Raw genomic sequence first — 12,500 nt, 5'->3', positions numbered from 1 at the left:
CCATAGTCCTGGATCACGTGTTGGTTTTGTGATCGACACGTTACCCTCCCGGATGAGAGCTCAAAGGTGTGTATACATGCGTGCGTGTATATATGTGCGTGCGTGTATGTGTGTGTATGTGATTCACCACCATGGTCTTTGGATCACGTGTTGGTCTCGTGATCGACAGCTATTTCCCTCCCGGAAGAGAGAACAGAGCTCGTAAATGACCGATCTATGGGTAATGCAGTGACCTTATACGCACACACGTACCCCAACTCCCCGCCCACGAGAGTTGGAGTAACGACTCGCAGTGCAGCGATACTGAAATTATTTCAGCCCTGGGTGGGATTCGAGCCCAGGCCGCCGTAGTGGCGGCCGGGAACTCTACCACTGCGCCATCAAGTGTATGTGTGTGTGTTCATAACGAGTACACATATGCAAAAATAGACACACCAAGTCTATGATATGCATTCCTTCAGTCTTAGACACAAGCCCTAAATATATTAATATATATATATATACACACACACACACATATATATATATACACACACACACATTATATATATATATAATACATATATATACACACACACATATATATATATAATACATATATATACACACACACATATATATATATATATACATATATATATATATATGTATATATACGTTGGCGCGTTCCCAGTCTCGTGAGCGTTGCCCACATTTCCATATTACTTTGAAATCCGCCGCCAGGGGGGCCAGCATACCATTAGCATGTAACCAACCCACCTGTCTCTCTATATACATACATACTAATTTACATACATACATACATACATGGAAACGTACATATATACACACACATACATACATATATACCTACAAACATACATAAGCATACATACATGCAAACGCATACCTACATACATATATGCATACATACATATATACATGTTTACATACATGCACAATCATATATACAAACACAATAAGCATACATACATACAAACGCATACATACATGCATACATACATATATACATACATGCACACATTTCCATTTAAGTTTACAAAGGTATTTCTGTTATTTATTTGTGTATCTTATTTTCTATAATCTAATATTATTATTACAATTTTTGTTTACATAATGTACCCGTACATTAATACAATTTTTATTAAATTTTATTAACATATTTCTTATCAACTTCTCTACATTTAATTATCAATAATCTATTCATAATTATTTTCTACGATTTTTTCATATAAATAAAATATATTTACGTATATTAATATAAATAATTTTCTTTCTCACTCAAATACACAACGAAATTTTCGTTTTGACAAAGAAATGTCGATTGGCGATTTTATTCAATTTGTGTATCTGAAGGACGGACATTGGATATCAGCTCCCTCGTCTTCATATCCCATCAAGGCCCTCTCCTCCATCAGGTGCAGCCCCGAGGGACTGACATTCGGTCCCCGGACTGGACCCAACCGGCGACTGATCCCCTTTTTCAGTATAAACCGGTAATGTATGTGAAAAGAATTTTTGAGAAGGCCTAAGGATAGTTGACATCCGCTGTGGGGTTGCGGGTTTCTTGTCTGTGAAACTTGAAACCACAATATTATCATTACCATCATCATTACCACCAGCACCATCATCATCATCAGTATCACCACCATCATCATCACTATCATCATCATCACTACCACCAGCACCATCATCACTATCACCACAATCATAATCACCATCAATGTCACCATCATCACTATCATCATCATCATTATCACTGCCACCACCACCATCATCATTATCACTACCCTCATCATCATCATCATCACTATCACCACCATCATCATCATCATCATCACTATCACCACCATCACCATCACTATCACCATCATCATCATTATCACTGTCACCACCACCATCATCATCACCACTATCATCATTATCATCATCTTCATCACCATCATTATGTCACGGGCTTGAAATACGTCACACGTCACATGATTCTGAGTGCCGTACGTATTACAATTGTTTGCAATTTTGCAAGAAAATCGGACCTCATCTTGTCGACAAATGACGACAATATTAAAAGAAAAATCTCCAGACATTATTATTCTTTTCATGAGGAAACGAAGAATTCTCCAAAGGAATGACAATAACAGACGTGACGTCATGTCGTCTCGTGAAGTGGAACGATTTGACGTCATAACGTTTCATTCGATAAGCGGGATTTGAAGTCTTGACGTCATAACGTTTTTCTCCTTACGCGAGACTTGACGTCATAACGTTTCATTCGTTTAGCGGGATTTGAAGGCTTGACGTCATATTTTTTTCTCGTTAAGATCGACTTGACGTCATAACGTTTTTATCGTCAAGAACGACTTAACGTCATAACGTTTTTATCGTCAAGAACGACTTGACGTCATAACGTTTTTTTCAACAACGACTTGACGTAATAACGTTTTTCTCGTCAAGAACAACTCGACGTCATAACGTGTTTTTGTCAAGAACGACTTGACGTCATAACGTTTTTCTCGTCAAGAACGACTTGACGTCATAACGTTTTTCTCGTAAAAAATGACACGACGTCTTAACGGTTCATTACATAATGCGACATGACGTCAGGCCGTGTTTCTCATTAAAGTAATCGATCACTGGGGTGTAAATAGATGAGAAAATGACATTTAATTAACTTAAGTATGACGGAGGAAGGGTGAAATAAATGAATAGATAAAGAAATAAAAAAGGAATAAATGAATCAATAAAAAATATAAAAATAAATGTAAAAATGAAAAGAGGGTATCAGTCGATCGGACAAATCCTTATATGGCGTAGGAGTAGAAACGCAAATTGGAAAAATCGAGAAAGAAGTAAGATGAACATAAATCATGAGGAGGAAGAGGAGAAGAGGAGTGAGAGGAGAGGGAGGAGGAGGAAGAGGAGAGGGAGGAGAAGGAAGTGGAGAGGGAGGAGGAGGAAGAGGAGAGGGAGGAGGAGGAAGAGGAGAGGGAGGAGGAGGAAGAGGAGAGGGAGGAGGAGGAAGAGGAGAGGGAAGAGGAGGAAGAGGAGATGGAGGGGAGTGAGAGGAGAGGGAGAAGGAGGAGGAAGAGAAGAGGGAGGAGGAGGAAGAGGAGAGGGAGGAGGAGGAAGAGGAGAGGGAGGAGGAGGAAGAGGAGAGGGAGGAGGAGGAAGAGGAGAGGGAGGAGGAGGAAGAGGAGAGGGAGGAGGAGGAAGAGGAGAGGGAGGAGGAGGAAGAATATAGAGGGAGGAGGAGGGGGAGGAAGAGGAAGGGGAGGAGGAAGAGGAGAGGGAAGCGGAGGAGGAGGGGAGGAAGAAGATAGAGGGAGGAGGAGGAAGAGGAGAAGGAGGGGAGTGAGAGGAGAGGGAGAAGGAGGAGGAAGAGAAGAGGGAGGAGGAGGAAGAGGAGAGGGAGGAGGAGGAAGAGGAGAGGGAGGAGGAGGAAGAAGATAGAGGGAGGAGGAGGGGGAGGAAGAGGAAGGGGAGGAGGAAGAGGAGAGGGAAGCGGAGGAGGAGGAGGGGGAGGAAGAAGATAGAGGGAGGAGGAAGAGGAGAGAGAGGAGGAAGAGGAGGGGGATGGCGAGAAGTGGTAGAAATTGATGCCGACGTGGCGGTAATTGTGGTTGATGAATCCGTTGGACCCAATCTCCACGCCCCATCAATAGTGTTTGACTAAGCATAAAACTGAATTTGCTTTTGGATACAGAGTACGCGGCTCGATGACCTTCCCTCTCCGCCCTCCCACTCCTTCCTCGGTCGCAATTTTTTTTTTTTTTTTTTTTTTAAGTTAGGATTTTTTGGGGATTTTTTTTTTTAAGTTGGGGATTTTTTTTTAGTTGGGGATTTTTTTTTTAGTTGGGATTTTTTTCTTTTTTCTTTTTCCATGGGGGACTAGTACTGATGTCAAGTATGATTCAAGGCCACTTTGTATGTAAGCCTTGCTGAGAGGTGGGTTCCTTTCGTGTGGTATAAAATTGTATGACACGTGTGTGTGTGTGTGTGTGTGTGTGTATGTTTGTGTACGTGTGTGTGTGTGTGTGTGTACGTGTGTGTGTGTATGTTTTTGTACGTGTGTGCGTGTGTTTGTGTACGTGTGTGTGTATGTGTATGTCTCCACCTATCTCCCTCTCTTTCAACCTCTCCCTCCTTCTCCTTCTTCCCTCTCTCTCCCTCCCTCCCTCCCTCCCTCCCACTCCCTCTACCATTACCTTTGGTAATACTGTTACTATCATTACTCCCATCCCCTTCCACCTTTTCCCCCTCTTCCACCCCCTCCCCTTCCTCCTCCACCTCCCCTCTTCCACCCTTTCCCACTCCCCTCTTTATCCCTTCCTCCTTCCCCTCCACCTACGCCTCTCCACCTCCCACTCCCACTCCCCTCCTCCTCCTCCCCTTCCCTCTCCCCCTCACCATTCTCCTCCCCATCCACCTACCCCTCTTCCCCTCCCCTCCTCCTCCTCCCCTTCCTTATCTACCTCTCCACCCTCCTCCCCTCCACCTACCCCTCTTCCACCTCCTCCCACTCCCCTCGTCCTCTCCGATATTCAACCCCCTCCCCTCCCCTCCCCTCCACCTACACCTCTTCTACCCTCCTCCTCTTCTTCTTCCTCCTCCTCTTCTTCTTCCTCCTCCTCCTCCTCCTCCCCTGCTCTTCCTGACCTATTCCCCAGAGGAGGCGAGTAACTTTCCTTCGTTAATTTCAGATGATTTGTCTTCGGCCTGGGACAGAAGGGGGAGGGGGGAAGGGGAGAGGAAGGGGGGATGGAGGCAATCGGAGGAGGGAGGGGAAGGGGTGAGAGGGGGAGGAGGAGGGAGGGGAAGGGGTGAGAGGGGGAGGAGGAGGGAGGGGAAGGGGTGAGAGGGGGAGGAGGAGGGAGGGGAAGGGGTGAGAGGGGGAGGAGGAGGGAGGGGAAGGGGTGAAAGGGGAAGGGGTGGGAGGGGCAGAGGGGGAGGGGGGAGGGGGGAGGAGGGAGGAGGAGGGGGAAGGAGGGAGGGGAGGGGTTGAAAGGGGAAGGAGAGGCGGGGGGAAGGGGTTGGCGGGGAGGAGGAGGGAGGGGAAAGGGGTGAGAGGAGTGAGGAGGAGGGGAGGGGAGGGAGCGGAGGAGGGGTAGAGGAGAGAGAAGGGTGAGACGAGAAAATGGGGAGAGATGACAGAGAAAGGAGACAAGTGGGAGGGTAAGAAAGAGACGGGAGGAACGGAGGAGAGAGAGAGAGAATATGGATTGCGACGAAAAGAGAGAGAGGTCGAGAGAGAAGGAGAGAGGAGAGACCCCAAGATAAAGAGAGAGAGAAGAGAGTGAGAGTTAAAGAGTGAGAGTGAGAGAGAAAAAGGAGAAGAGGACAAATAGAAAGGAGAAAGAAAAGGAGACAAGAAGACAAAGAGAAGAGAAGGATAATATAAGGAAGGAGGGGGAGGGGAAGAAGGGGAGAAAAGAGGGGGGACGGAGAGGGTAGGATGGGGGAGGCAGAAGGAGGAGGGAGGAGGCAGAAGGTGGAGAGGAAGGAGTGGGGGAGGAGGAAGGAGGATGAAAGAAGGAGGAAGGAAGGGGAATAGGAGGAAAGAGGGGAGGGGGAGGAGGAAAGAGGCGGGAGGAGGGGAGGCGGGAGGAGGGGAGGAGGAGGGGAGGAGGAGGGGGAGGAGTCGTAAGGAGGAGGGGGAAGAGTCGGAAGGAGAAGGGGGAAGAGGAGGAGGAAGGAGGAGAGGTAGGAATCGGAAGAATGAAGGGGAAGGCAGAAGGAGGAGAGGGAAGGAGAAGAGGGGAGAAGGTGGAAGTGAAAAGGGGAGGAGGTGGATGGAGGGGGGGGAGAAAAAAGGAGATGGGGAGGGGGGAGGAGGAGGAGGTGGAGGGAAAAAGGGGGGAGAAGATTGAAGCAAGGATGATACGAAGACATAAAACAGAAATTTAAGTATTTGTATAAGATTTGAACGTTCATGTACCTTACAGTCACAAACACACACACATACACACACAAACACACACACACACACACACACACACACACACACACACACACACACACACACACACACACAGGACCCTAGAAAGGACAGAAAAGACCGACCTTCTTGTGAGCAAATGAACCAAATGTGACCATTTGCTGACATTTAATTGAGAAACATGAGAAGATTGAGATAATGGGGTTTAAAGTAATCCAGGATGATGATAAAGATGAAATGATCATTCATTTGAGACCATGAGAATCGGAATTCTAGAGAAAGGAGAGAAGAGACAAAACGGATAAAGAGAGATAACAGATATGGAGAATGAGATAATGGGGGTTAATGTCTTACGCGATGATGATAAAGATGAAATATTAAATATGAAAGTTATTGATCCTACTTTTTTCATTTACAGGAAAGGATCGAAGAAATTTGAAATATAATCGTAACGTGTGAATTTAACTGTAGAGAGGTGAAATGGGATGAAAAGTCAATAATAGAAACTGAACCTCTATTAGAAGAGAGATGACATATCTACTGTGTTCAGGTTGACTAAAGAAATTGACGCAATTGATAAGGAAGATTTTTGGGGGTTGATAAAGGCACAATAGGCTAAAAAAATATAGATATAACAATACATACACACATATACCAAGGGATTTTCCCCCTTAAAAGGGAGGTAGCTAAAGTCAAAGGCATAATTCCACTCCCACTCGTTCCATCCTCATGTACTCCACTCCCATTCACCACCCCTCACTCCCTCTTTTCTTAACTCCTGCAGGATGACGGGTCATCCCTGCATCTCGCCCATTGTATTGGGTCAGAAGCAATGCAGCAAGACACAGCACATCCACATCAAGGCCGCTTCATTAAATCGGTGACCGCCCCCCCTTCTCCGTCCCCTCGTGTAGAAAAAGAGAAGACGAGGAGAAATCCCTTCGGGCTGCGTCAAATTATCATTCACACATACTCCCTCACCCACCATTCCCCACCCACTCCCTTCCATGCATCACAGCATCATCCATACACAACCCGTCTCCATTCACCTCAATCTTCTGTCTTCTTCCTTCCTTCCTCAACAGACATTCCTCTCTTTTGTTATGCCCCTTTTACCCCATTCATCCATCTCATTCTTGGTCGCCCTCTCATATTCACTCCCTACACCTCTGCCTTCCACACATCTTTTACTAACATTTCTTCACTCATTCTTTCTATGTGTCCAAACCATCCTAATACTCTTTCATCAACCCTATCTCCCAACTCCCTTTCCATCCCAGCTCTCCTCCTCACCTCCTCGTTTCTCACTCTATCCAGCCTAGTAACCCCCACCATACTTCTCAGGCATTTCATCTCAAACACATTCAAACTCTTCCTCTCTTATGTTCCACGTTTCTGCCCCATACAATGCTGTCGTCACAATCAACCCTTCATACAATCTCCTCTCAGCATCCATTCCCAAATGTCTATTTCTCATTACACTTTTTAACCCCCCAAGGCATTTACAAGGCACGGGAACCCACGTGTATACCTCTTGTAAACACTTCCATTCGTGTATTGTACGCGTAAAGATCATCAGAGACAAGCCCGAGTTCATTACCATTCCAGAGCAGAGGAAAAGTTTGGACGAAAGCCCTTTAATTGACAAGAAAAAGGAGAGAGAAAAAAAAAAGGGGGGGAGGATTCCATGTTGGAGGACAAACAAAAGATATTTTTCTTTCTCTTTACCTCTCTCTCTCTCTCTAGGAGAGAGAAAGAGAGAGAAAAGTCAAACGGATCATTACCTCGTCATTGAAAAAGACATACGCGTCATTTGCAGACCGTCAGGGCCAAACTTTTATGGACTTGGAAAAGGTGCGCGATACTGTAACGAAGCTAAACATGTCACAGGGTACGGTGACGCACTCCAACTAATTTATTCTGGCTATTACACACACACACACACACACACACACACACACACACACACATACGCACACACACACACGACTCGACGGCGCAGTGGTATTATTCGCATCTGCTGCTACAGCGGTCCGTGTTCGAATCCCGCCCAGGGCTGAAATAATTTCAGTATCGCTGCGCTGCGAGTCGATACTCAAACTCTCGTGGGCGGGGAGTTGGGTGTGTGTGTGTGCATGTAAGGTCACAACATTACCCATAGATCGGTCATATATGAACTCTGTTCTCTCTTCCGGGAGGGAAATAGCTGTCGATCACGAGTCCAACACGTGATCCAAGACCATGGTGAATCACATATGCAGTCTCCCTCTCTCCCCCTCTCTCCCACTCATTCTCACGAGACAATTTTAAGCAAGAGACCTAGTGTAGGCCTTTTGGTCTCTTGCAATCTCCTTCATTCTTATCAAGTGGAGGAAGGGAGACCCCAATTTGAAAATAGCAGCAATTGGTCGCGACCCCCCCGTCCCTGAACCTCACAAACCGTCCTCTGGATTACATGAAATCGTCTGTTCTTAGCCAGAATAAAATATGCGAAGTGTGTCAGCGTGGTGAAGGGGGGGGGGGCCGCTGGCGACAGAGTTCCTTTGACAACTTGTGGAGTGTTTACTGCTGGCGATCTGACTTCGAGACTTTCGAGCACGATCTCGAGACTTTCGAGGAGGACCTCGAAACTTGTCGTTCCTCAATTGGTGTTCCTAATCAACCCCCCCCTTAGCCTCTCTCTCTCTCTCTCTCTCTCTCTCTCTCTCCCTCTCCCTGCATTTACCTAATATTAGTAGTATACACAGTTGATCTATTCTCATGGTATGTGTGTGTGTGTGTGTGTGTGTGTGTGTGTGTGTGTGTGTGTGTGTGTGTGTGTGTGCGAGATTCACCATGGTCTTGGATCACATGTTGGACTCGTGATCGACAGTTAGTAACCTCCCGGATGAGAGCTCAGAGCTCGTATAACCGATCTATGGGTAATGCTGTGACCTTACACTCACACACACTCCCAACTGGACGGGAGTCGAACCCGGACAGCCGTAGTGGCAGGCGAGAACTCTAACCACGAGGTGTGTGTGTGTGTGTGTATGTGTGTGTGTGTGACCGGTGTGTGTGTGTGTGTGTGTGTGTGTGTGTGTGTGTATGTGTGTGTGTATGTCTATATACATGTATGTTCACGTATGAACATAACCCAAATTGATTGATATTTTACATATTTTCTAAGCGGTCTTTACTTTGCACAAAAAATACACAGTGGAGCCGGTGTCGAACTCATGAGCAGCTGGTCATGAGTTCGATTCCTAGGACCCGCTTCTTGCGTCGGTTCCCGATAGCCCTGGCTAGGCAGGGGGGCGACCCAAACATCGGCCTTAAAAAAACTGACAGGGCTCGCCCTACCAGAGGTTTCTCACTTCCCACCAAAAGAAACGGTACCACCAGGTACGGAAGGCGTGAGATAAGTCAACAGGATCTATGAGAGAGAGAGAGAGCGAGAGAGAGAGAGAGAGAGAGAGAGAGAGGGGGAGAGAGAGAGAGAGAGAGAGAGAGAAGAGAGCTTGAAGTGTTTAGATGCAAGAACAAAAAGGGGAGTGAGGGGAGTGAGGGGAAGTGAGGGAGAGAGAAAAGAGGGGAAAGGCTTTGTCCGATTCTAAAGACTTGTTGAACCGAAATTCCCCTCTTCCCCAACACACACATACACACACACACACACACAGACACACACACACACGCACACATACTATGTACTGGGCCTATAGTCTCTCAGTCTCTCTCTCTCTCTCTCTTTCTCTCTTCTTAAATTATTTATTTATTCATTTATTTATTTTACTTGGTTAGGTTATTTTACCCCTACGGACCGGCGTCTCATATTCTTTTACGAATATGGAATTTTCTCCACTAAATGTAGACGAATAATAGGTAAATAATGATGTAGATACAAATAAATTAATTAATATTAACACTAATATAATAAAAAATATTAATACATACAAATAAACATGGAATGAAAAACATAGAAAATACACAAATAAAATGAAAATTTATTAAATTGAAAACGAACAAGCAAGCGAATAAAATCAAATAATAAAAAAAAACGTTAAATTTGTCTAAAAATTAGTAATCGAGTCTTCTCCTGTCTCCCATTTTCTATTGTTTTTCGTTAAATTAAATCCATTTTCTTTCGTTCTTCGTCTGATATTTCATCATGATTACTTTTCCTTATATTTTTGTAAGGACAATGTAAGAAAAACAAAATTAAAATTATATCAAACTGAAAAAATATATACATAAAATTATATAAATTTTAATATAAAAAGTACGAAAAAATATATATATACTATAATAAAACGAATAAAAGATTAAGGTAGAATAAAACTGAAAAATATATACATAAAACTATATAAAATTTATTATAAAATGTACATATACATATATATATATATATACATGTATATGTATATATATATATACATGTATATATATATATAGTATGATATAGTATTATATTCATGTTATATATATGTATATATAGATATATATATACATGTATATATGTATATATATATATATATACAATGTATATATGTGTATATTTATAGAATTTTATTACTTGTATATATATGTGTTATATATATTTAATATATATATACATGTATAGATATGTGTTTATATATATATATATACTCATATACATGTATATATAATATGGTATATATTTAAATATTATGGTTGAAATCAAACTGACACTAGTTGCTTTAACAATCTTCAAGACTGTATTCATTAATTTGGAGAATACTTTTCTATTAGCAACTGAGAGGGACTGGAAGTAGTCATTCATGACTCTCAAAAGAATATACGCAGTGTATGCCAACTGATATATTTTTGCATAGTAATAGTATTGAACAACTATTGACTCAATAGTTGTGTCAACTGTTGAGTCAAGAGTTGTTGAATACTATTACTATGCAAAAATATATCAGTTGGCATACACTGCGTATATTCTTTTGAGTCATGAATGACTACTTCCAGTCCCTCTCAGTTGCTAATAGGAAAGTATTCTCCAGATTAAAGAATACAGTCTTGAAGATTGTTAAAGCAACTACTGCAGTTGATTTCAACCAGAATTGCCTTAGAGAAAACCTGTGCCCCAGAAATATATATATATATATATATATTAAAAAAAAAATATATATATATATATATATATATATATATATACATACTGTATATATACATGTATATATATGTATATTATATATATTATATATATCATACTATAATAAAACGAATAAAAGAATAAGAATAAAACTGGAAAAATATATACATAAATTCAATGTAAAAAAGTACGAATATGTATATATATATATATATATATATATATATCATAATAAAACGAATGAAATAAATTAAACACACGTTTACTATGGGAAATTGCTCCTCCCACGCCATCTATTAGCATCAAAAATAATTAACTGGACGCCTCCACTTTCAAATGCGGTTGCCCGCTCTGACATAACAACCAAAAGCGGATATAATTACGTCATCGTGTGTGTGTGTGTGTGGGGGATATCACAGAGATGAATAAAATCGTCTGACGGCCCCCAATTCCCTACTCACCCATCTATCCCCCCTTTAACTCCCAGCCCCTTCCTTTCCCCCAATAACCTCCCCCTCTCCCCTCCCCCCCAAGACCTGATCTGGATCTTCTTGAAATGCGTGGGTTGGACTCTTCTTGGAATAGAGAGGAAGAAAGCGAGAGAGAATGGAGGAGAGGAAGACAGAGAGAGTGGGGAGAGAGAGAGAGTGGGGAGAGAGGGAGGTAGAGAGAGAGAGAGAGAGAGAGGGTGATGGTGGGAGGGAGAGAGAGCGAGGATGAGAGAGGGAAAAGGAAAGAGAGAGAGGTGTTAGGTAGGAGAGAGAGAGAGAGAGAGAGAGAGGAAGTAAATACGAAGACTGTGTGTGTATGTGTGCGTGTATACGTGTGTGTATGTGTGCGTGTATACGTGTGTGCATGTGTGGGCGGGTTCCTGTGAGCCTTCCCGAGAAGCGGGCGTAAAATGTAAGCTGACAGTCGCCCTTGAAGCTTCAAGGAGAGTTTTGGAAACGGGTGACGTGTCGCAGCACCAAGGGACGTGCCCCTCTCCGACTCCCCGCTCACCCTTCCTAAAAAAAAAAAAAAAAAAAGGGGGGGGGCTCTTTGAGTTAGTCACTTCGTTTTCTAGAACCTGTTGTAGCGTGGAAAACCCAAAGAAAAAAAATGCTACGAAATATCTAGATGACTTGCTTCTTTCGCCTGCTTTGCCTCCTTACTTTAATGTTCATTATTTTAGTTGTCCGCATGCAGCCTCTGTATGGACCATAAGGTCTCCAATTGGTATTATTGCTTAGGCATTTCACCGAAGGGGGGGGAGGGGGGCTAACGACCGAATGGGGGTCCTCCGTCCCCGAAATAGAGTTAAAAAATTCGGGTTCTCTTCTGTACTGAGCTAAAAGTCTGCAGCAATTCATTATACGAAAATAATAATAATAATAATAATAATGATAATAACAACGATATTAACAACTGAAATCATAATAATAAAAATATTAATAACTAATAAAAACAATAATAATAATTATGATG

General features: G+C 43.0%; 1 protein-coding gene across 1 annotated transcript in view; it reads right to left on the bottom strand.

Annotated features, from left to right (window-relative positions):
- The window catches only part of btv (dynein cytoplasmic heavy chain beethoven), a 182,890-nt gene that overhangs the window by 32,281 nt on the left and 138,109 nt on the right, over positions 1–12,500 (bottom strand). The window lies entirely within an intron of this gene.

This window comes from Oratosquilla oratoria, chromosome 15, assembly GCF_046742065.1.
Source record: "Oratosquilla oratoria isolate Oo_2021 chromosome 15, ASM4674206v1, whole genome shotgun sequence".
Taxonomy (NCBI): Eukaryota; Metazoa; Arthropoda; class Malacostraca; order Stomatopoda; family Squillidae; genus Oratosquilla; species Oratosquilla oratoria.
The sequence above is the reverse complement of the archived record's forward strand: the minus strand, read 5'-3'. Positions and strand labels throughout refer to the sequence as shown.